Source organism: Rhinolophus sinicus, linkage group LG04, assembly GCF_036562045.2.
Source record: "Rhinolophus sinicus isolate RSC01 linkage group LG04, ASM3656204v1, whole genome shotgun sequence".
NCBI lineage: Eukaryota > Metazoa > Chordata > Mammalia > Chiroptera > Rhinolophidae > Rhinolophus > Rhinolophus sinicus.
This window is the reverse complement of record NC_133754.1, coordinates 134384032-134409013: the sequence shown is the minus strand read 5'-3', so window position 1 is coordinate 134409013 and position 24982 is coordinate 134384032. Positions and strand designations below refer to the sequence as shown.

At 37.0% G+C, this 24982-nt stretch overlaps 1 protein-coding gene across 44 annotated transcripts in view; it reads right to left on the bottom strand.

Moving 5' to 3' along the window:
* The window catches only part of PTPRD (protein tyrosine phosphatase receptor type D), a 2063955-nt gene that overhangs the window by 510594 nt on the left and 1528379 nt on the right, over window positions 1-24982 (bottom strand). Inside the window, exon 11 of one of the 44 annotated variants that reach the window (XM_074330405.1) lies at window positions 6500-6600. The exons of the other annotated variants lie outside the window; for them this stretch is intronic. The gene's annotated coding sequence lies outside the window, so the exon portion shown is untranslated. The remainder of the gene's footprint in view (window positions 1-6499; window positions 6601-24982) is intronic. 44 annotated transcript variants of the gene reach the window in all.

The following is a 24982-nucleotide window of genomic DNA, read 5'->3' as shown; positions in this document are numbered from 1 at the left end:
TTATATATATATACATAGTTTTTTTTTTTTCATTCATACATCGTTCTTTCATTTAACAAGTATCTGTTGACGGTCCACTGTGTGTCAGACTCTGTGGACACTGGAGTTTCCACAACATACATCTGAACTCTAGTAGCATATCAGGTCTGCACAGAGGAAACAAAAAGTTATCTCTCGGATTTCAGTGGGGATGATGTAAAGTTCATGACCATTGAATCGATATTGGAGAATACAGTATAGAATGAGAATGAGATAGGATCCTTTAGAGTGACTGTCACTGTGAAGTGTTGATTATGTTGAATAAAATGGGAACAGACAAGCCTGTGCTCTGAGAGGAAACAGAATAGGAAATGTGGGTGAGATTTTTAATGGAGATAATCGTTGTCATTTGGGGATCCTGTAGTTCTTGACAGTTCTAGATGCTTTACTTACCAACCCACACTACAGCTCTCTGAGGAAATCATGGTTACCCTCATCTTATGGATGAGGAGTAGGATGACCAACCATCTATTTGCCTAGGAGTAAGGGGGTTTCCCACGCATGGGGCTTTAATTGCTAAAACTTGGGGATTTTGAGGCACACTGGATTGGTTGTTCCCCTTAGTGGAAACCAAAGCTCACAATGTCACAAGAACAGAATCTGAACTCACACTCACGATTTCCTGATACCCATGATGTGTCTTTCTACCATGCGACATTGCCTCAGTCTTTAAAAACCCTGAATTTACCAATATGAGATCACATACTTTCCATAAATAAAAACATGAAGGATTTTATTTTCCTTGAGTTTTTCTGGGAATATTTTATTTTTTGAATCAAATAACTTTCATGCTGTCTCTCTCCTTTAATTTTTCATTGCTGCTGTCTGGACCATGAACTCTTATGTATGAGCTACCAAATCTTTGACTAACAGCCTTCTTCCACTCAGGGGAAACACATTTGTATAGTAAACCTTTTCGTTTTTAAGAAATTCAGTTATAATTCCAAAGGTGAGTAGTAAGAAAGAACTCCAAAAGAGGATGTGTCTACAAGAGACTAACATCTGCAAGAAAATGAAATGAAACACAAAAGTCCAGCTGTTTTGTCCATAAGCCAAACACATTGATATCTGGGGACATCTGGAGGGTTGATTGAACTTTTTGATTTTCATACAGATGTTCAGTGTTATATAGACACAGCCATAACTACACATGGAAAGATATGCATAATGGTATTTCACTGTGTAATTGCCACAGGGAACCTTTCTATAATGCTAATGTGTGTAGACAGAATGAAGACTCACCCTATTGGCTTATACTGTTATAGCAATTATATTTTATAGCATATGGTTATTGTGTTCCAGGACATATATTTTGGCCCAGATAACCATGCCATGATGTAGATGTCATGGATTTTGAAATTAGTTACTTTATAGCCCTTTTCTTTTTAAGTTCTAATTGGTTAGATTCAAGCAGGATGAGTGGGGTTATTTGCTGAATTGTCCATGCTTTCCTAAATAACTAAAAAAAAAAAAAAGTTTAAAACTTGTTTAAAAATGATTCAAATAATTCAACTTTTAAAATGATGTCACATTCTAACTAAAGACAGTCCCAGGGCTCAATTTACTCTGCAATCAGCATACCCTCCTGTTTGACTGTTGTATGAAGCAGCTGCATTATCTGCATTTTGCTAAGTAAACAAACTCTGTACCGTGCAATAGTGTTTGCTGTTTGCTAATGTGCTAGTGGTTAGAAACTGCTTAAAAACTCTAATTATACATTTTCATATAATGCAGAGGCAGGGTGGGAGTGTGCTTCATTACTTGACAATATGCACACACAAACTACACTTACACACTTTCTCCAGTGCATAGTAGTTACTCGATCAATGCTCTGTGAGTGCCTGAAAAATATACCAAGGCTTAACTGATTACTTACTGTGCACCGGACACTAGGTTAAACATTTAAAGTGCATAATATTACTTAATCCTCCTCTGAGGTATCTTTATTATCCTCAGTTTACATACTTGTATGAGTTAAATGAGGTGCAGGGATGTTCAGTCCATGACTCACCCAAGGTCCTATCAATGTAGTACATGGCAGAAGTGGCTTTTGAACCCAGGTTTGTCTGGCCCATGTGACCCATGCTGTTAACAGCATTAGACTCTGATGCCTCTTTTTAAAGTGAGTATTGGATGGCAGAAACCTAGCTTTGTGAGGCCCCCACGACTGGTTTAAGACCACTGTGCACAGACATGCACAGATCATTTTATGCCTATTGCATTAAAAAACATTTTGGCAGAGAGGTGCTGGTGTTGCACATAGATGGAAGAAATACACACTTGTTACACCAACCCCACTTGCGCGCATTCAAAATGATTCATTTAGTGGGTTAGCAAAGGTTGTTTTAAACCAAATGACACCTGTAAAGGGAAGTTATGTCACTGTTCTTTCCTCTTAAATCTGAACTTCTTACTTACTGGCCTGGTCTGTTGCAAACATTGATATGTCATAAAAAATACATTGCCTTATAAATCACGTCTCTCCTGTAGGAGATTACAACATTTTTTATAGCCCAGCTGACCCTCTTGAAGCTTTGTTTCTTTAGACCCTATTCCAGTTACAAAGAGATGAGAGTTTTTACTTCAAAGGAGGCTATTATGAAATCTACAATTGCAAAACACAAAAACTACCCCTGCAAGACTTTTTAACGGTTGATGCCTCACGCATGTTTGCAATAGCCATTTAAAAATTCACAATACGCATTAAAAAATCCATTTTTTAAATAATTTTCCCAGTGGAAATTTCAACAATGTATGCAAACACATTGGAAAAATAATGCATCAGTCCTTTGACCTCAAGTCTTATCTTTTCTCTCTGGAACTGACAGTAAGAGCCATCTCAATTCCTAGAAAACCACAGGTTTTAGTGTACTGAACATGTAACAAATTAAGAAATTCATTATGCATACCCCCACAGACACTGACTATAAGCCAAATGGTTGCATTTTTCAAGGTAAAAATTTTAAAGGAAGAGTAATTGTGCTCCTCACTATTTAATAGAATAATCAAGTAGCATTAGTTGAGTTGTTTTTGCTTTCTTTAAGAAGACTGCTCATCAAACACCACATGAAAGACTATGTTTACCCACCAACATAATAGCACCTTTCATTTACATGGCCATGTATTGCCTCCACAGTACTTTTTACATTTATGATATAATTGGGCAAACTCATTTGAACACTTGAAATTATGCCCCCAATACAGTTCTATAACTATTTTCTGAACACTTAATTCAAGGTAGATATTCTTTCCTGGCACTGCTGTTACAAAAGAGATAACATAAAATAATACCATTCTAGTTGCAAAGAAAATTCAAACAAAGAAACAAAAAGAGAACAGTATCTCGTCTCACCCACTGTGAAATGACAGTGAAATTTACAAGAGGCGCTTTCGTTAAAGGGTTTTTCCCAATGGCACCAGACTATAATCTAACAGTCCTTTCTTGTAAGATTAAGTGCTTTACATTTGTTGAGGTTTTCTGTTTTTGTTTGTTTGTTTGTTTGTTTTGTATGGCTGCTTCTAATTATGGTGCCTCACCTTAGATATAAAGTATCCAATGGTATGTGTGAAGGAGCCTGTACTGGAATCCTCCGTGAGTGAGAAGCACAATCAGGGAATACCATGGTGGATGCAAAACAGCGTAGCAGAGTGAAGAGAACACCGACTTTGAAGTCAAAACGCCTTTGAGTAAAACCCAGGCTATTACTAACATGAAAGCTTTGAATGGCTCTTGTCACGTCTCTGAGCCTTAGTTTTCTTATCTCTACAATGGTGGTGATAATATCCTTTTTTTCACAGGATCATTGTGAATATCAGTTATCATATTGAATGTGAACATTTAGTTTTTAAATGTGAACATTTAGATATTAAATAATAAGTAGATTCATTGCCAAAGTATTATTAGACCTGTGTCCTTGCTATTGTAATGTTCTAGGCAGAAACCCAAGAGGGTGTTTGTCCAAGGGATGTATTTTAGTGGAACGAAGAAGAGAAAAGAGCTTTAGTCCAGATGGCATCCTGAATTGTGGCTTGTGCATCTAGATGATGATGATGATAAGTCAATAAATGAGAAATAGAGGGAGACGATGGAGAGAGTGAGAAAGATAGTGGGGGGGGAGGTGTAGGGAGATTGCATTGCATGATGCATTCATCTTGTTCAACTCTGAATCTCCTGTTCCTAAGACAGTCCCTGACACATAGTAGGCAATGTAATAGATACAAGTTGAATTAATAAATAAATCAATGAGCAAATTACACATTAAAATAGGTCATCCAGTCTAATTCAATGCCCAGACTTGAATTGGATGAATGATAAAACTAAATATAGTCTAGAGAATATTCTTTCAGAAATACATAAATATCTATCTTGGCATTTACACCCTTTATTAAGGGCAGCAACAAAAGCTTTGCATAGCATTTCAAATGAAATCGATTGAGAATGAAACCCACAAAAAGGTAACATTACTTAGATCAGAAAACTGTTCCTTTTCCAGGTTTAATATGCTAGGGAGTTAGAGATCTTACTTTTTTTTTTTTTCATTTCACATCCCTATTTGGCTCTACACAAGTATAAGAGTCTACCATTGGACTCTGGTAGAGATCTTTTCAACTTTCTCAAGTTCATAGCACTTGCCTTCCCTTCTACTTGGAGACTTACAAATGACATAGAGCCATCTCTAAGAAGAATTCATCTCTTGGGTCAGGGCCAAATCGCCGTGGCAATGTGGTTAAAAACAAAAATGGTGTCTTAAACAAAGGATGGCTTAGACCTTTGCTTGGAAAGACCTTCATTTCCATGTACTTCTTAGGTGGCTATTCCTAGATGCCCTTAAACATCTCTATTCCTGGAGTGCTCTCCATTCCCATTTTGTGCTACATTTGATTTTTATTTTAAGAGAATCCTGCCTACCATACCACTGTAGGCAAGAAGATACTCTATCTGCTATTTAAATAGCACAGCCGTTTTTCCAGGAACATTGGGCTCTAGGAGGCAAGGCGCTATTATAATTGCCTATTTTCATTTGTTATTTCATTGCAAAAGCCATGAAATGTGGTAGCAAGGAGGCCACCTTCGACAGCTGCCTGTCTCAACGAGGAAATGAGAAAAAGAGGGCTCTTAAAGCAGAGGTCAGGTTCAACAGGTTTTTAAGATTACCGATGGGGTGAAGTTTATCATTTTAAAGTGTAACATATATATAGGTTTTTGTTTTTTTTAAGTGAAATGTATTACTTTAACATAAGGATCAAGGTCTGTGGGAAATCAGTTAGCCCTTGCATTTGGACAGATAGGGTTCTGTACACCTCTCTCAGAACCTCTGTGCTTTGAATCAATGTAATATTTTCTTTTTAAGTAAGCATTCGTTCCCGCACAAGCAGAAGTGAAATCTTTAAAAGACAATGCTAATACACAGAAGAGCTATTTGTTAAATGCATGAATGAGCAGCACATGACTCAGAAGTAGCAAGGTATGACTGTGGTAAACAACTATTTCTTCTTAGTAGGAAAGCCACATGATGGCCTGAATTCTGCCCTCTGCTATTTACATGTAGCAACAGAAGCAGGACACACTCACACACCTGACAGGGCAAGTAATGTGGGAATGGTGCCTTTGAGCCGGAGTGAGGCCCTGAAAACATTTATTAGTAATGGCCAGAGTTCTGGAAACCACTTGAAATGCATGTCACTCTGTGACAGCTTAACATCACCTTGGGACCCAACAGTCTTGGCAGTTGGGCAGACTTAGGCCATCTAAACAAAAGTCTATGTCTCTTGTCGATTTAGTTTTATCCCTGCTCTTCTGAGTGGAATAATATGCTTGTGATTATCTCCCCTCTTCACGTGCCCTGCAAGCTCTTATTTTCTTCTTCCTCATCACATACTCTCCCCGTTTCTTTTCCTTACGTCCTGTTTTTCGTTTCTCAGTGTATGGGGCTTGAGGAATGGACGAGCAGGGATAGAATTCCACAAGGGGTGTCACCTCCTCCTCTGCCATCTGCAGCCCTGAGGGGGAGTCAGTGTGACTTGCTCTCCATCCAGGTGGTGTTTCTCAGCTTATGATGGGAACTTGGTTCAGACAGAGTTCTGCACACAGTTCTGGCAAAACAATTCCTGGGTTCTGGCAAAATATTTCTCTAGCAGAGAGAAAACCATTTGTGCAAATGGATAGTGGAGGCAGGGTGGGAAGAAATAGGCCCCATTTTCATCACCACAAACTCTGAACCAGGGGGTTAGCACCAGTGGCGAACCCAGAGAAATGCTTGCCCAATTTATCGTTCCATTCCACAAACACTTGCCAAGACTCTGTGTTAGGCACTGGGGAAATAAAAATGCAAACCCTTCAGAATTTCTCTTATCATAATAAATTGCAATTATACAATGATTTTGTGTGTCTGTGTGTGTGGCAAGGTTCTTTAGGAACTCAGAAAAGGAACCTGAGGTTGAGAGGGGAGGATAATCTTACCAGGTAGTAGACGTGCAAAGCCCAGTAAAATGAAAGGCCACAGAGGATTCAATAAGTGAAGGAGGAGTGTATGATGAGGCACAGGCACAAGGTCCAAAGAACTGAAACAAGATGAGGACAATAAAGTGAAAAAGAAATTAATATGTCATTGGTAATCTTTAGGTCCATTTCAGTGTCACAGTGGAAGCCAACTACAGAGAGGCAGGCGGGAGATGATAAAGAGACTAGGTGGAGAGATTAGCATGGGATGAATTAGCATTATATTGGACCACAGTCCCCTTTCATTAATTAACAGGAGACAGAAGGAGATAAAAATCTGCACTGCCACCTGCAAAATCTGCAAGGAGAGTAGAGCAGGAAGCTGAGTGTGTGTGGGGAGGAAAAAAAAAAAAAAAAAAGGCTGGTGGTGAAAGAGAAAGTGAAACGACCAAGAAAAGACCATAATGCTCAACATTACTAGCAATCAGGGACATGCCATTCCACCCCCAGCAAACTGGCAAAAAATGATAAACCGGAAGTGAACAAATGTAAATCTAATAATTCCAAGTGTTGACGACGTGTGGGGTAGTGGGAGTGCTGTGCTACACGTGCTTGGTGAGCAAGGTGGAGCTCTGCAGTCAGGTGAAGGTGTGCATGCTCCAGAGGTTACACTGCCAGGTAAGCACCACACATAAGCACAAGGAGGACAGAACCTAAGTGGCCATCAACAAAACACAGATTTTAAAATGTGTTATATTCAGTGAACCATTATCCAGACATGAAAGTGAACAAAGTATCCATGTTTAAAATAGAAACACATTTGTAGCATAATATTAAGAGAAGAAAAGCAAGTTCGTAACATGATATGTAGAGTAAGATACAACTGATGTAAAATTCAAAACACACAGAACACTTTTATATATCATTAATGGATACATCTATTTATGTGGAATAAGTCAAATCAATAGAAAGAAAAGATACATGGCTCAAACTTATTGTACCTTGTATCCCTAACATTACATTTTGTAAACTAATTCAGGACATATGCAGACAATGGACTACCACGCACCAACAAGAATAAATGATCTACAGCTACATGCAATTGAATGGAGGGATCTCACAAATTTCATTTCTCATCCAGGAGGTTGAGCAAATGAAACCGGATGCCAAAGAGTAAATACTGCATGCTTTATATAAAAACAGAAACAAAACCAAAAAAGCAAAGCCAATGTATCTTGGTAGGAGCATAGATTATATAGGATGATAGATTTCCCTTGTGATAGTTGAAGGGGAGCGTCTAGAGACTGTAGAAGGTACAGAGTGGGTCTTCTGTGGTGCTGGTGAAATGTCTTCTTTCTTGATCCATGTTCTGGTTTTACAGGTGATTTTACAGGTGATTATTTTTAGATAAAAAAAAATCATTGAACTGTCTACTTACTAAATGCTTACTTTTCTGAATGCATGTTATACTGTAATAACGTGGAAAAGGCTATACGATGCAGCAAAAAACTCTGAGGATAATATTGCAAATTAACATTTATTGACTCTGGGTTGATGGATTCATAGGTGTGTTTATGATATTTCCTGTCCCTTGCTGTTTATTTGTAGTATTTCATTATGGCAAAAAAAGAAGAAAGAAAGAAAAAAGAAAACACAGGAGCCAATTAAATTAAGAAGAACATGTAGGAAATGGCACCAGTTAGCTCTGGTAGACAACCAGACATCCAAAGCCTGAAATCACAGCACATCTGCTGAAACAAAACCAAAGCGTAAACAGTCTCCTCATGTTAGCTCAGGGCTCTCCTCTTGCATGTATGTTGTCACAAGCTTTACATTTTCATTTTTTTGTGTGTTGGAAATAGATTTGTTTTCTACTTCTAAGTTTAGTGCAGTGCCATTACTCTATGTCATTAACTATATTTATCACCAAGGAAAGAACTTTGCAACCCACCTAGTAGCTGTCGATATTTTAAAACCTAGGGTGGTAGGTAGATGAAAGAATGGCGATGCTTCCCTCTCAGCTTTTCAGCCTTTCCCAGACAAGAGAGACTGGACCACACTAAGCCTCAGTGAGATATTATTTTCTAAGTGGCACCAGGATAACACCAAAGCTCTTCATTGAGCATCTGGCATTCTCCCTCCCTTTGGTCCTCAACATAAAAGCCCAAGTCAAGTTCAGCACTATTGATGGGTTATACGCACTCACTTTCTCTGTCTATATGAAAAGCAGGCAGTTTGTTTGGTACAGTCAGTATTAGTGTGCTTGATTTTAAACATACCAACTATTTGAAAACTCTTTGGATAACGAAACCTTCAAACAGTGTGGGAGGTGTTTCTGCAAAGTCCAACTGTACACCAGTCACTCTGAGGAAACAAAATGGAGAGAATAACGCCCTTTGCAGCACACCGCGCGCCCTATATCTGTGCGGTTCCTTGCGCTGCGGCCCTCAGGTTAATGCTTAGATGATCCCGAGGTGTTTAATCCGCATCTCTTCAGCACATCACACTTGATTGCAGAATTTAAAGAAGACAACAAAGAATACTGTGAAACGTGAGTCTCCGCTGGATTTTAGCTTATTGTGTAAAGATGGATGGGAAAAAAGCCTTCTAGACTTAACTCTTATGTATCTTGGAACTAAAGCAAGCAGAAAATGACGTTTTGCGTCGAAGCTGAGCTTTTCCATCAGAGAGAAGTTGAGCAGTCCTGCAGCATTTGTTAATTCCAAGGTTCAGCATGGTCCTGAGAGCCTGTTAATATCTGCTGCCCCCTGTAGTTTGCTCTTGTAAAGATTCTTTAAAAAAAAAAAAAAAAAATCAAGAATGCTATTTAAAACCCCAGTTGCTCTTCTAAATCCTAAGCTGGTGGAATGTGATTCCATATCTGGTTTCAGTTTAACTCCACACATCAGAGTGATGGCATGGGGTGAGGCAGGGGAATACTTCCATGAGCAGTTGTGATTTCATTTAAGAGAATGAAGTGGGGGAAACAATTGCCTTTTAAACACGTAGATTGTATTATATGTAGAAAGCTACTCAAATAAATATGATTTTCTTTAAAAAGGCAAAGGAAGCATCCGTTTATTAAACTACTTTCTCAATTTCCTGTTGCCTTCAGAACTGGTTGTGGGACATGATTTCCTTTGTCTCCAAGCACAATAGCATCTAATGACATTACGCTTAAAATAATACAGTAGAAAAGTACGGACTTGTGGTTTGTTCATTTGCTGAAGCTAATATAGATGGCAGAAATTTTACCCAAGCTTAAAAATAGCACATGGACCACTAGAAATTTAACACCAGCTCAGTGATGAATGAAATTTCATTATAAAGAATCACAATCTAATATCTAACTTTAGCACAAAAAAAAAAAAAAAAAAAATTAGAACTAGTTATCATCGTGCACAAAGGATAGGGAAAAAAGGTAATAAAACTGTTTAGTTTAGCAATAATAGATTAAGGAAGAGGAGCAGATGATCCTAAGATAATATCATCCCATAGTCTGTGTGACTTGAATAACTTTAGGTTTTAATTTCATGATTCAATTGGCCTGTGTATATGTAGCTCCCAGAAAGATTATGGGAGGTTGTGATTAATTTGTACAGTGCTAAATCTTCCTCCAGGCACACAAAGCATCTCCTTCAGTTCTTTAGAATCTATATTATAGATTCATATTTTTTCCATCACAAATAGATCAGGAAATTAATATAGTCGACCCTTGAACAACATGGGGTTAGGGGAGCCGACTCCCTCCCTGTGTAGATGAAAATCCATATTTCATTTTCACTCTCCCAAAACTTAACTACTAATAACCTACTGTTGACCAGAAGCCTTACTGATAATATAGTGAATGAACACATGTTTTGTATGTTGTATGTATTATATATTGTACTCTTACAATAAAGTAAGCTAAAGAAAAGAAAATGTAATTAAGAAAATCATAAACAAGAGAAAATACATTTATAGCATTGTATGCATTTATCGAAAAATATCTGCATATAAGTGGACCTGCACAGTTCAAATCTGTGTCAAAGGGTCAACTCTAATTCCAATCAAATTAGTAAAAACAAAGGTATAGCTATGTTTGTTTTGAGAGCAAAACAGGTTTGTTCCAATTTCATGCAGTTAATTAAACAATGACACTTTCTAAAAAGATAAAAACAAAATTAAGAAAAAAAGGATTTTAAATGGGAGAACCTTTCATATATATATATATAAAATCCTGTTAAAGGCATGATGATAACATCATATTTGCTGATGGTCATTTTTATTATGAAAGAATTTAATTGTGAAACTGACAGTATAATCATATTATTTCATTTTGTTGAGGTAGAAACAGAGATCAAAATCCACCAATCAAGAAATAATTGTTAAATGTTTTGGACTCCCTTGCTGTGGAAAACAAGGAAGCATAAGACCTGGGTACTCTCCTCAAGGTGCATGAAGACTGACTAACTGGTAAATGAGTTAAAAGCCAATAAGCATGTTAGAAGTTTACAAAAGAGAGGTATGCTTTTCTTAGGATGTTCGTGAAAGCATGGTCTAAGCTGGGCTGGGATTTAAACAGGAAGAAAACATTCAGACTGAAGGGATCGAAAAGGACTCCTGGGATTTGAAACATGACGTAGAACTCTGAGGAGAGCTGCCATATATCAATGGTGTCTGCTCCAAAAGCAGACATAGAAGACTTACAAGAGATTTTGGACCTGGCATTAGAGATTTCTGATATTCCCAAAGGGGTCCTTGATCAAGAGCTACTCTACACCAGTAAAACAACACAGATAGAAAGCTTTCAGTGAGGCACAACTCAAGGTGGACCTAAAACTCAATATCTGGCTGACCAGTGCTTTCATAGGACCCAATGCAAGGGCCTGGTCAAGAAGGTAAGACTCTCCTCTGGTTGAGATTTTGGCAACCTGAGAGGGTGGGCATTTACACTGCTGGAGAGAGTGCTGAATTGGAAGAGCAAATATTTGATTCTAGCCCTGTCACTTTCTTGTGTGTGAAGTTCAAGCGTGGTCCCAAATTCTCTGGTCCTCAAATCCTTTATTTACCATGTGGGGATTAGTAACAGCCCTTCTATCTATATCATGCAACCATGGTAAGAAGCAAATGAGAAAATGTAGGGAAACGACTCTGTAAACTGTAAAATACCATATAAGGGGTGATTATGTTCAAGCTTGCAGCCAACATCCCACATCCATGACACTTCATCTCTGGTTCACTGGCCAAATCATAGCCACCAAAAGCCTTCATCCACTCTTCTCATTAAACCACCTCCATTGCTCACTTCCTTCCACTAGACCCACTCTTTGCAGGACGCTCTCTCCCTACCCATTGTCAGTCTTCTCATGCCTTCAACCCGTAGGCAGCATTTAAACCACATTATCCATTTTAACTCACGTTCTCTCTTATATAAAAGGTATGTCCTCTCAGTTGCATTATAAACTTCTTAAGTAAAGGGGGCTTTTTTCCTGATAAAATGACACCAGAGCTCTCCTGTACTTGGAAGCTAAGAGTTAGGGATAGAGGGAAGTTGAAGGACACTAAGGATTCAGGGAGAGTGTCAGAGGAAAACCTAAGTACAGACTGACTCTGTCACAGGTATCCTGGCAATTTTAGCCCTTTTCTTGACACTTATTGGAATTATTTATTTATTAAAATGATTTTTATTAAATTATTAACTATTTAAAATGAAGATGGCAAGTTAGATCTCCATTACACACGGACTGAGGTGAATAATTGGAAAATAACTGAGTTACTAGACACAATGCATTACACTGTACACATATAAATTGGCATTCAAAAAACTAAGTAAAAAACATAGGTTGGGTGAGATTTGTATTTTCTGCATCATATAAACTAATTGAATATCTAATCCATATAACCTGGGCAAGGATAAACTCGTGATGCAGTTTTGTTTCGATTCTCAGAAACAACCAGCTTACTTTTTTCACCACTGATGACATATATTATTCAATTATTGATAACCTTGGCATAATGATACAAAATGCAGAAAATTATAATATTAGATGGACAAATAATCTGTGAAAGCCCTTGTTAGGTAGGGAAATACAGTGCTGCATTTTACTATTTAACAAGATGTATTTGTTTTATATATGAGAAGGCTACTTTTCATGTTTCAATCAACTCAATGAAGAAAGCAAAATATAACTAAGAAAGAAAATTGGCAGTAATGTAATACAAACAGAGTATTTAATTTCATTTCGTGAAATGTCATTGTTTTGGATTATCTGCATCAGTGACTCACCTGTCAAATGCCTCCCTCAATAAACTCCTGTGTCGAATCATTTTTTCACCCCTCTGTTTGCCTTCCAGTACAGGGTGAACGGAGAACTGGGTAAAATAAAAAGATTACTTATCTGCTGAGTGTGGCTTATAAAGTCATCTGTCATATGCTTGGAAGAGCCCACAATTATTCTGAACCTGGGTCCCTCGAGTGGTCTTTCTCTTTAAATTTAGAATACTTTAAAAATAAGGTAATATGCCCTACTGAAAGAAAGCAAGTTAAACATAACGGATTCTGTGTTTCTGTGATTTAAAAATTGACTGTGCTCTCAAATTTTAACTCAAGCAGCTGCACAATTCAAGAAAATGGGATTGGGCTTCTGCAGTTTTGTTGTTGAAATAAAGATCAGCACATCCTCACCTCTGAGTGTGGAGAGACAGCAACTGCAGCTGATACTTGGATGGTGGCTTTTAGGTTTCAAAGCAGAAATTTGAAAAAGTGCTGGAAAAGTGCTTGCAAAACAGATTGTTTCCATTTTTGTTCTACCCACCCTGCAAGTGGTGGTGGTTTCATGGCCAGAAGCAGTTGTGGGAAGGTTGTTGAGGGTAGTTTAAAAGAAACAGCCTGTGTTTAGACTGGAGTAGCTGCTTGGAACCCACAAAAGTGAGCATTTCTCCTTTCACTAGCATTTGCGATGTGTCACCATGGGGACTGCTAAATTTCACCCAGATGCTAGTGTGTGCATGTTGTAGGTGTCCTTGTGGGTGAGGGATTGGCAGTTAGCATGGTGTCATAGACAGTAAAATGGGAAAAGTTCATTCTGTTATGTCTAGACATTTAAAGAGCGATAAGTGTTTGTTAAAGGTTTTAGAATGGGAGCAAACAAAGGATTTGGAAACATGAAACTTCGTGGAAAAAAAAAAATCCAAATTATTCCAAAGGTGCTTGGGGGCTTCTTTCTTTTTGAGTGCATTTTTATTACTTTTTGAAATGTACTATGATCGTTGGTGAATGTAGATCTGTATCAAAACATTACTAAGAGTGGCCATGTCCTATTCTACTCACCGATTGTTGGGTATCTCAAATGCAGTGAGTAGACTTATGTGACAATACTACAGAAGTCATGTGTTAAGCATGTTACTAGAGTAATTAGGTTCAAGGGTATGATTATGGGGAATGACCATCATTAGAAGCTAATAAAAAAGTAGCTCTTCTAGTGTATTCTTAAAGGTGGCAACAGATTATGGTACTGTTAAAATGTGCACAAGAATAGATGTTGGCTCTTAAAGAATATGGCAGCAAAAGAACATTTCAGATTTTGTTTAGAATTTTCAAGATTCCTAATTGCCCATCGGGGAATGGTGTAATAATAATTATAAAAGCAAAATCATAAACCCGATGAACAAAACCACACATTTCATGTTGTAAACTGAGTGGTTCATTTACTGTTTATTTTGAGTTACACTGTTATTAATGTTGGAACAATCAACCTTCGGGTTGGGTCACTGTTTGGCCAGAGTTTGACACTGAATGGTGATGCTCACCCAATGTCCAGTTGCGATGGTGCTAATGTATTTAAATAGGTTGGGGTGGCAATGACATTGTGGTCAGAATAACATAAAATAAGCGCTGTACGGCTGTTCTGTGGAGATTTCAAAATGCAGAGAAAAGACAGTCATGTTTGTAAGTGATGAGCCAAATGACAGGTATAGGGAAGTGACAATGAACAGAGTGTGTGACAATATCAGCAGGTGTTATCAGATTGGAAAGGGGGATAGAGAAAAGGAGGAGAAACCGGACAACATCAGGAAGCATGCAAATGGGGAATTAGAACAGATATCGGAAGGGCCCAAAATCAAGAGGAGCAGGAAGTTTTCCGTGATCTGGATGGCTGTGCTGGAACTCAGTAGGTCTGTATATTTCCTAGTAGGCAGCCGCGTATACCATGACGCAAAGCCAACATTTGTATTTTCTGAATCCGCCTGATTGTCTCTAGTAGATGAAAACTTGAGCTCAGATAGACACCTAAACTCGCTGGGAAAAATCTCATAAAAGGCAGAAGTATGTTGACAGCAAAGTCCCCTTTCCTCAGTGGTGACGGTGGACAGGACACTACTCATAAATAGTAATAATTCTGGTTACAAACAGTGGTACATTTGTAGGGCAGCATTAATGTCGCACATTTGCTCTGCATCTATTGCTTCACAGTAGCAGCACAGGGTAAGTGTGGCAACGATTCTCGTCTTCATTTTACAAATGAAAAATAAATACAAAATGCTGCATGGAATTTAAGCAACACGTTCAAGCGCCCAGCAGTCAAATACTGTAGTGGAACTTAGGGGTACTGATTCCCAACATCTTGCTCTTGTCCTTACTGTTCTGGCCCTTTCTAATCAACGGGCCACATGGGTATCACTGACATCAGAAAATAAATTACCTTAATTTACCTTAAAACTGTTTTGTAACTGGGTGCTAGTATTCCCTATTTCAGATCAGCACATTCTCATTTGAGATCTCCTTGCTCTTCTCAGTCTGACTTTATACTTCTCTTTTGTTTTCTACCAAAAGCATAGTCATACTGCTGATTTGCATGTGGGTCATGGATAAGGAAATTTTTTCCTGAAATTGGAGTCAGAGGCATGGGCATATGCATCAGCACTACTGCTCCATGTCACTAATTCTGAGTGAGTCTGTGAAATTCTCTGAATCTCAATTGTCTTACATGTAAAAGGAGAGATTCAGATTCAAGGCTTCTCTACACAATCACGCATACGAAGGCCTGACAATTAAGTTTGTGAACTTGTTGCAATGATGTTGCTAACCTTTTTTGATATCAGAGGGATTGTTCACTATGAATTTGTACCAACTGGACAAACAGTTAACCAAGTTTACTACTTGGAAGTGCTGAAAAGGCTGCGTGAAAAAGTTAGACGACCTGAAATTTTCACCAACAATTCATGGTTCTTGCATCACAACAATGCACCAGCTCACATGGAACTGTCTGTGAGGGAGTTTTTAACCAGTAAACAAGTAACTGTATTGGAACACCCTCCTAACTCACCTGATCTGCCCCCCAATGATCTTTGTTTACCTGAAGATACAGGAAATATTGAAAGGAAGATGTTTTGATGACATTCAGGACATCAAGGGTAATATGACGACAGCTCTGATGGCCATTCCAGAAAAAGAGTCCAAAATTGCTTTGAGGGGTGGACTAGGTGCTGGTATCGATGCATAGCTTCCCAAGAGGAGTACTTTGAAGGTGACCATAGTGATATTCAGCAATGAGGTATGTAGCACTTTTTCTAGGATGATTTCATGAACTTACTTGTCAGACCTCGTACATACTCCCCATTCAGTTGTTAATATATTATTACATATTACACATGATATATTTATTCACAGATTATATATTACTTTTAATATCATTTAATCTCCCACCTGAGATTTTAGGCATACGTTTGTTTGTGGCAGTGCCATGTGCTCGACTCCCTTGCTACTCAAAGTGTGGCTGGTAGACCAGCAGCATCGTTGTGCCCTGGGAGACCGTTAGAAATTCCGAGTGTCATGCTCCAACCCAGATCTATTAAACCATAGTCTGCATTTTTAACAAGATGCTTGGTGATCTGTATGTACTTTAAAGTTTAAGAAATATTGCCATAGATCATAAGCTTCTGGGAAGAGGGAGAAACAAGATTTGGTAAATATTTTAACGTTACCTATTAATGAATTATAGTAAGGAATTATCTTCTCTGGGCCTTAGCTCTTCTTATTGACAAAACTATTTGAAACTTTTATGATTCCCTACCTTAACAAGAATTTGTGAAATTTGATCACTGTTTAAAAGGCTGTTCTGTAAAGCAATATGCCACAAGAGAATTGGGTAAAGTTCATAGTAATACGCTTTGACTTAAATCTTTGTTTATGCTTCAGTTATTTATATATTTCTATCCCTTCAGTTTACAAAAAAAAATGATTCGAGGCAGTTTATAGCAGTGACATTTTAACACAACAATCCTAAACTTGTCCATTTATGTGTATAATGTGTTATGTTTCAATTATTTATTTTCCTCCAACTTTTTTACTTTGAAAAGTTTCAAGCCTACACAAAAATAGCAAGAACACTATAATGAACACTCATCTTCTCTTTAGCAATTGTGACTATTTTACCACGTTTGCTTTATCACGCTTTCCTTTTTTTGTGAGTTAGTTGTAGGCATCATATCATAACACTTCACCCTTAAATAATTCAGTATGTATCTCCTAAGAACTAGGGCATTCTTCCACATAACCAAAGTAAAGTTATAAAATTCAGAAAATTTAACATCGAATGACACAATTATGTAATTCATATCCACATTTAAATTTCCAGTTTTGTAGCTGCTTATTTCTCAATCTTGGATCCAATGCAAGGTCACGCATTATATTTACTTGGTCATATTAAATATTATTTGCAAAAAGTTACAAGTAGTCATGTATTACTGTGATCTTTTAACATTTTTCTGAAAGAATAAATGCACTTGTAGTGAAACTCCCATATTGATTGTACACATACAATACATCTTTTCATAAAGCTCAGGTAAAAACCAACTGAATTGAATTTTTTTTTCTGGTCTATAAACACACATATACTTTTCCACTAAAATGAGCATGTATGGACATTTTTGGTGTACATACACACTAAAATTGGCCGAGGATACAAACTTGAAACTTGGCAAGATTGTAAGAAAATAAGGCCACAGATAGAAGCAAGGCTCTTCAAGATTTAAACGACATGAAAGATTAGAATTATGAGTATAATAAAATGAAACAGAACATTGTTTGTCTGTAAGATCATCCTTTACCAGTTATCTCCTCTGAATAAGTGGCCAAAGTCAAGATGAAATTAAAGGACTTAATGTAACATGCAAATCAATACAATGTTTATAATTCAAACAAATCAAGCACTTCCAAAGTAAAGGATTCTGTGGTGATTTTAATTTGGCCATGATTTGCATTCCTGTTCCTGTTTTCATAGATATGTATGAACTTGGCCTTTCCTTCAGCCTTCCTCCCATGGGTCTCTGGTTGCCCGCAGAAGTGCTATTCTTTCTGTGTACACTGTGGTCTTCCAGATACACTGTGTTTTATTTGAATGTGCAAAAACAATGGGGGACTAGGAGTACACCTCAGCGAATAAAGAATAAACCTACCCTTCTTTTTTCCTGGGCTGCCTAGATAATTTGCCTTGACATAGAATATTGTCCATACCCTGCAGGTGGCTTGCCCAATAAATGTATTCACAATGACCCTGAGGAAACAAATCAAATCTGTGTTGCTAATTTACACTACACATTATCAAATGCAAAAATAACTATTATTCTAGACCAGCTTCATTTGAAATGCAGATTTTCAGTTTTCCAAGTTTAATTTTAAGTGTGCAAGTGTAGGTTAATCTGTATAAATAAATCTGTATGTCTGAAGTTCAGAAAAACACATGGCAAACCTTTCTTAAAGATAACAAATGAAACACGAACATAATGAATTCTATGTTTTTAAGGACCTATATGCTGAGTTTGGAAATTTCCCTGACTAGATGATGATATTTCAACCTTGAAAATCCTGTTAAAAACAATATCTTTTATTTTCTCCTCACAATCATGGCTTATAAAAGTTTAAAAGTTTGAATAAGAGAATCACCATTTTTTTTTATTTTTTTGGTGGGGAGAACTTGGAGGAAAGTAACTCTACCTTGTTGTACAATTATTTTGCAATTCCTATGAGTGAACTAAGAACAGCACACACTGAGAGAGATGGTGGCCTATCGTTTTCTAGCAGTATAACTTTGGGAAGTTACTTGGTCTTGATTTATCTCAGTTACCTCATTTGTAAAATGGGAATACATTATCTACCTTACAAGGTGATCAAAGAAGTAAATAAGATAATGCTATGAGATACCAACAGAAAATAAGTGACCAAGAAATGGCTAAAATTATTATTATTATTTATCATTATTACACTTTTTTACTCATATATTATGTTATAAGACATATTTTAAAATTAATCAAGACACCGTCAGCATCCTGACTGAATATGAACAATCTTTTTTTTTTTTAAAAAAGGGGACTTCTAGTACAGATCTTTAAAGAGTTAATAAATCATCTTCCCAAGAAACAACTATAAAACTTGACAAAAATGTTAAAAAAAAAAAATTGAGAGGCAATTATCCATGAAAAATGCTGAACTTGAGGTAAGAACAGCAGGAGTCTGCACTGTTCCTTACTTCCATTCCTTCCTTACATGCCTGGCATTCCTTCCATTCTATCTGCTTTCTCCCCCGCCCCTCACAGGTTGGTTAGAATGATAGTTCTCCTAAGGCACAGCTGTCTGTTAAAAGCAACAGAAGGAAGTGGAAGGGGTAGGGAGAAGGAGGAGAAGGTGAAAGAAAAGAGAGGAGGGAGAGAGAGGAGAGAACTTTGACACTTACCTCAAACCGTACACAAAAAACAACTCAAAATATACCACAGACCCAAATGTAAGAGCTACATTGTAATACTTCTAGAAGGAAACATAGGAGAAAAATCTTTGTGATCACAGATTAGATAAAGATATATTATATATGAGACCAAAAGCATGATCTATAAAAGAAAAGTCAATAACTTGAACTTTATCAAAATGCAAACTTTTTCTCTTCAAAGTGCCATTTAGAAAAATGAAAAAAAAAAAAAAGGACCATAGACTGGGAGAACTGCAGAAAATATTTGCAAATTATATTTCTGATAAAGAACCCATAGCTCAATAAGGAAAAGACAACTCAATTAAAAACTGAGCAAAAAGCTTGAATAGACATTCCATAAAGAAGGTATATGAGTAACCAATTAAAAATAAGATGTTCGATTTCATTAGTCATTAGCGATATGCAAATTAAAACTATAACGATATACTAATAAACAAGACAGACAATAACAAGTGTTGATGAGGATGTGGAGAAAGTGGAACTCTCTACATTACTGGTGGGAATGAAAAATAGCACAGTAACTTTGTAAAATATTTTGGCAGTTCTGGGAAAAAGTCAAATATAGATTTACCATGTGACCCAGGAATTTCATTCCTAGATGTCTACGTTAGAGAAATAAAAACATGTGTCCATATAAAAGTGTGTGTGCAAATGGTCATAGCAGCAGTATTCTTACTAGATGAAACTGGAAACAACCAAATGTCCACCAATTGGTGCACAGAGAAACAATATGTGGTATAGTCACAGATTAGAATCATATTCAGCAATAAAAAGGAACAAGCTATTGGTAAACTCTACAAGATGGATGAACCTCAGAAACACATGAAGTAAAAGAAGCCAGGCACTGATGTAAAGGACCACGTATATGATTCAATTTACATGAACTTTCAGAAAGGCCAAATCTGTAGAGACTGAAAACAGGAACTTTTGGAGTGATGGAAATAATCTAAAACTTGATTGTAGTTTTGATTGATAGATATAAAACTATACATTTACGAAACAACCTTGAATTGTATATTTTCAATGAATGGATTGTATGGTATGTAAACTATACCCACATAAGGCTATTAAAAAATGAAGTAAAATTTCTACTAAAACCAAGAAAAATCAATTCGTTTAGGAAGTGTGTAATTTCTTAAGAAATATATTCATTGTTTTGTTAAATTAAGTAAAACGAGAATTAAATGTGGAACTGAGTTTAAATCTGGGCTCAATACATTTCCATAGAAATATGATCAAGTTACTTAAAGCTCAGTTTCCTAATTTGTATAATTAGAGATGGTAATACATATATTCCCGTTTGAAATCATTGTTGTACAGATCAAATGAGATATGAAAGTGACTTGGAAGACATAAAACTCTACACAAATGTTAATTACAACGATGATGATGTCAGTTGTTAAAGAATCTATTTTAAACACTCTGCTTTGTTCTTTAGCTTAAAGTCTTTGTGGTCATATACCCTGCCATTTTGAGAAGCTCGGTAACATCACCTATGTAAGGCATTTTCCCCTTCTTCAAAATAAAACTACAGAAATTTCTTAAAAATAAGAAACAACTTTATGAACATGATTAGATCGTTCTACAGCACATGCAGTATAAACTTTACCAGGTACATGCTTGCAAGTAATTAGCAGAGGGATAAAAAGAAAAATACCATGTATTCCATAAATATTTGTGAGATAAAATGCGAGTGTTTCTTGCCTTTGGAGTCATTGCTATTCTTAGAATCCACCCTTGTAAGACATATTGCTGAAGGCATTTCTCTGCTGGATGTTCTCAAATACATCAAAGGTTAACAAAATAAATAAATAAAAAAGTATGTTACAACATCAATCAGTTTTTACCAAACCTTGAAAATCAAGCAAAGTGTATTATTTACACATGAGAGGTTCTATTCTGAGTCGGCATACATCTGGCATAGCTCATATTTTTCCTTAATTTAAAATAAGTGTTATAATGAGTGCCTTCCATCTAATTGCTCTATATTTGTAAGCTTCTGCCCCAAATTTAGGAGCATGTTTAGCAAGAAGGAGATTCTCATTAAGGCCTACTCTCCCAGCCCCATCCCCATCCTCTCTGTTTTGTTCCCCTGTTTCCCAAATGAAGACTGACTAGAAACAGTGAAGAAATCCATGTCACTGATGTTCTCCAGCTAAAGGTATGTATACTGGTGGCAGTGAAGTGAGGAGGCTGAAGTCAGAGGGGCATAGTGGTTTTGACCAGCTTTAGAGTTAGAGAGTTGGGTTGAATCCTGGCCCTTCTGAGTATTAGCTGTCCATTTATTCATTCATTCAATAGACATTCATTAAGTACCTAGTTCGTGTCAGCATTGTGCTAAGCTCTGTCAATGCAGTGGTAAGTAAAACAAATGTGATGCTATTCTCTAGTAGAGGCCAGTTCAGTTAGGGGGTAAGATATTAATTATATAATTGGATGAAAGAATATGGACTACAACTAATAGTAAGTGCTCGGAAGGAAAGGAACATGATTCATGCAGTGGCACACCTAGAGATTTGACATCTGGAGTGGATCATGTTTTATTGCCTCTCTTTTCTATATGACAAAATAATTTTCAAAAATATTGATGTACAATTATTAATAATTGCTATTTTAGTAAATATTCACTTTGGAAATAAACAGGAAACAATATATTTTAATTTTGAAGATGTTACTCAAAATAAGCAAAATGTTTTATGTGTGAACCAAAATTTGTGTTTTCTAAACAAAACTATGTCGCCATTTGTGTTGTTTGGCCATTTTAACTTTTAAACAGAAATAAAAACTTTAAGTGGTCATATAAGATTGTAGAACTGAACTAACTCAATTTTCTTTTTTAACAATTACTTGCTATCATTGTTTATTTAGCATTTACTGTTTAAACTCAGAAATACGTAGTACCATACGAGTTGAGATAAACCTATACCTGAAGTGAGCTGTAATGATTGCGAACCATTATGAACTTACTCTTTCCACAAATGTCCATGGTGAGGGCTGACAATGTACCCAAGAGTTCTCCAAATTAACTTCCAAAAAAAAAATGTAATGCTTTTTGAGGGAAAATTTCTTTTTAAAAAAGTACAAATTTGAAATGTATGTACATATTAAAACTCAATAGCAATCACATCAATCGTTAAGAACTTAGGCCAACGAAAGATTTTATTCAGGAAAGACATTGTTTAGAATTGCTGGCCTGAGATACTAATAAAAAGCAGAGTAGCATTTAGTGTGGTTTATTACTGCTTATAAATTCTCTACAGACAATGCACCCTTTTATTTCTTGCACCCTGGCAGACTACTTCTACTGTCCTGTCCTTGGTGAACCACAGCTACAATGAGAGCCTATAAATAATAAAGCGATCTGAATCACAACGCATGTGCCAGACTCCTGTCTGAGAAAACATGTTCAAGGAAGTGCAAAGCATCAGTGAGGCCAGTGTTAGAAAAGTAAGGGAGCAAGTAATATGAAAGCAGGAGAAATATGTATGAGACTGGGCAGAGCACCATCCGTCGTATTCAGGATTTTGATCTTTATCCTAAAAAAATAGTAAACCTTTGAAGAGTTTTTTTTTTTTTTTTGGTGGGGAGAAGATGGTGGTGGTGATGAGGTATCAACACTTCACAGAGAAAGAGATTGGACGGAAAGCAGTGTCAATGAGGGTCCAAGATGCTACACTAGTATAAATACCAGATAGGACTCTGTTGGGGACCTCTGAGTTGAAACAAGGTGGTTCATGACAAAAGGCATTTATAGGAAGTCATATCAACAGGGATTCATGAGGCCTTGGCTATATTAGTCAGGGTTCTCCAAAGAAATAGAAGAAGCAATCGGATGGATATACAGAGGGTGCCAAAAAAAGGTATACACATTTTAAGAAAGGAAAAAAAATTATATTAAAATTGTAATACTCAATATATACCAATAACAAAAGATGAACACAAGTCACATTTGACTTCTGCCATTACAAGAAGTGCTCAAAGTGGTTACCATCAGTGTAATTTTAATACAGATTTTTCCTTTCTTAAAATGTGTATACTTTTTTTTGGCACTGTGTGTGTGTGTGTGTGTGTGTGTGTGTGTGTGTGTGTGTGTGTGTGACAGAGAGAGAGAGAGAGAGAGAGAGAGAGAGAGAGAGAGAGAGAGAGAGAGAGATCCTAAGGAATGGTTTATACAATTACGTAGGCTGACATGTGAGCCAGTAAGCTGGAGACCCAGGAAAGCTGATGATGTAGTTCCAGAGTTAATCCAAAGGTAGGCAGGTTCAAGACTCAGGAAGAACCACAGTTTCAGTTGGAGTCTAAAGGCAGGGCGAAAAAAAAGAACTGACTTCTCAACTTAGTGCACTCAGGAGGGAGGAAACCCCCTGTTACTCACTAAAGGATCAGTCTTTGGTTCTATTCAGGCCTTCAGCTGAGTGGATGGGGCCCACCCTAATTAAAGAGAGAAATCTGCTTTACTCAATCTATTGATTCAAATGTTAATCTCATCCCAAAACTCCCTCATAGATATGCTCAGAATAATATTTGCCCAAATATCTGGGTACCCTGTGGCTCAGTCAAGTTGACACAAAAAATTAGCCATTGCACTGAACAACAGGGTGAGGGAGAGAGAGGTGTTAAGAAATGTCCTTGTCTTTCCGGTTTGGAAAACGTGCTGACTGGTTGAGCCCTCACTAAGCTAGGGAACACTAGAAGTGCACCAGGATTTAGGTCAAGGATTAGAAATCTTATTCTGGACTTGCTGAGTTTGAGGTGACGTAGCAACATCTAAACTGGCATATCAATGGACATATAGTCTGGGACTCAGAAGCGAAGTTTAGAAAGAACAATGTGGGAGTCCATAGCATGTATATGTTAATAAAAAGTTATTAGCAAAGACCGAAAAGGACAAGAAGAGTCAGTGTAGGGTAGAGAAAGAAGGAAGAAGGACTAAAATAAAACAATCCTTGGGGAATTATGGCATTTAATGACTAGATCAGGAGGACGATTCTAAAAAAAAAGAAAAAGGCTGAGAATCACAGTCAGACATAGTGGGCCCCCCATGGGGGGAGTATTGAGTAATGGGGCTTAAGGTAAGGTGAATGGGCGGGTGCTAAGGTGAGGTGTGCTGCTCACAGAGTATGGAGAAGGGGGAAGAATAAATGAGCAATAATGAACTGGGGACAGTGTGTAGAAAGCTTTTAGAAGAGTTTGACTATGAAAGAGAGCAGAGAAATAGGGTTTATAGATTACAAAATTCTCAGGGATATAGTTGTAAAATTATCCTTTCTTACTAAATCCAGTGAAAGCAACCACCTAATATAATCAGAGAGTAACAAGATAGCTCACACTGCTCTATAAATATGTGTTGAATGAATATATATCCTTGAATGTCTGACATCATTCTCTCTGGAAAACGATTCATAATTCATGGCTTTATTTATTTTTTTATTGGCAATGATAGGCTATAAAATGCAATATATTATACATAATAAATTAGCATATATATATATATACACACACACACACACACACATATATATAGTGTGTGTGTGTTTGTATGTACCATATGACTCAGCCTTTCTCAGAAAATCTGTGGTATCAAATATCCAAGGCAAACTGTACACATAAACCACAGGGTTCAAACAGATTCTGCATATAATTCTTTTTATGAGCCCTCATAGGATAAATGCCCCCATTCTCTGCACCGAGAATAGACTCGCTTTATTGCATAGTCAGTGGAATCGCATAACTGACTATATTTGTCTTGTCACTTTTGGGA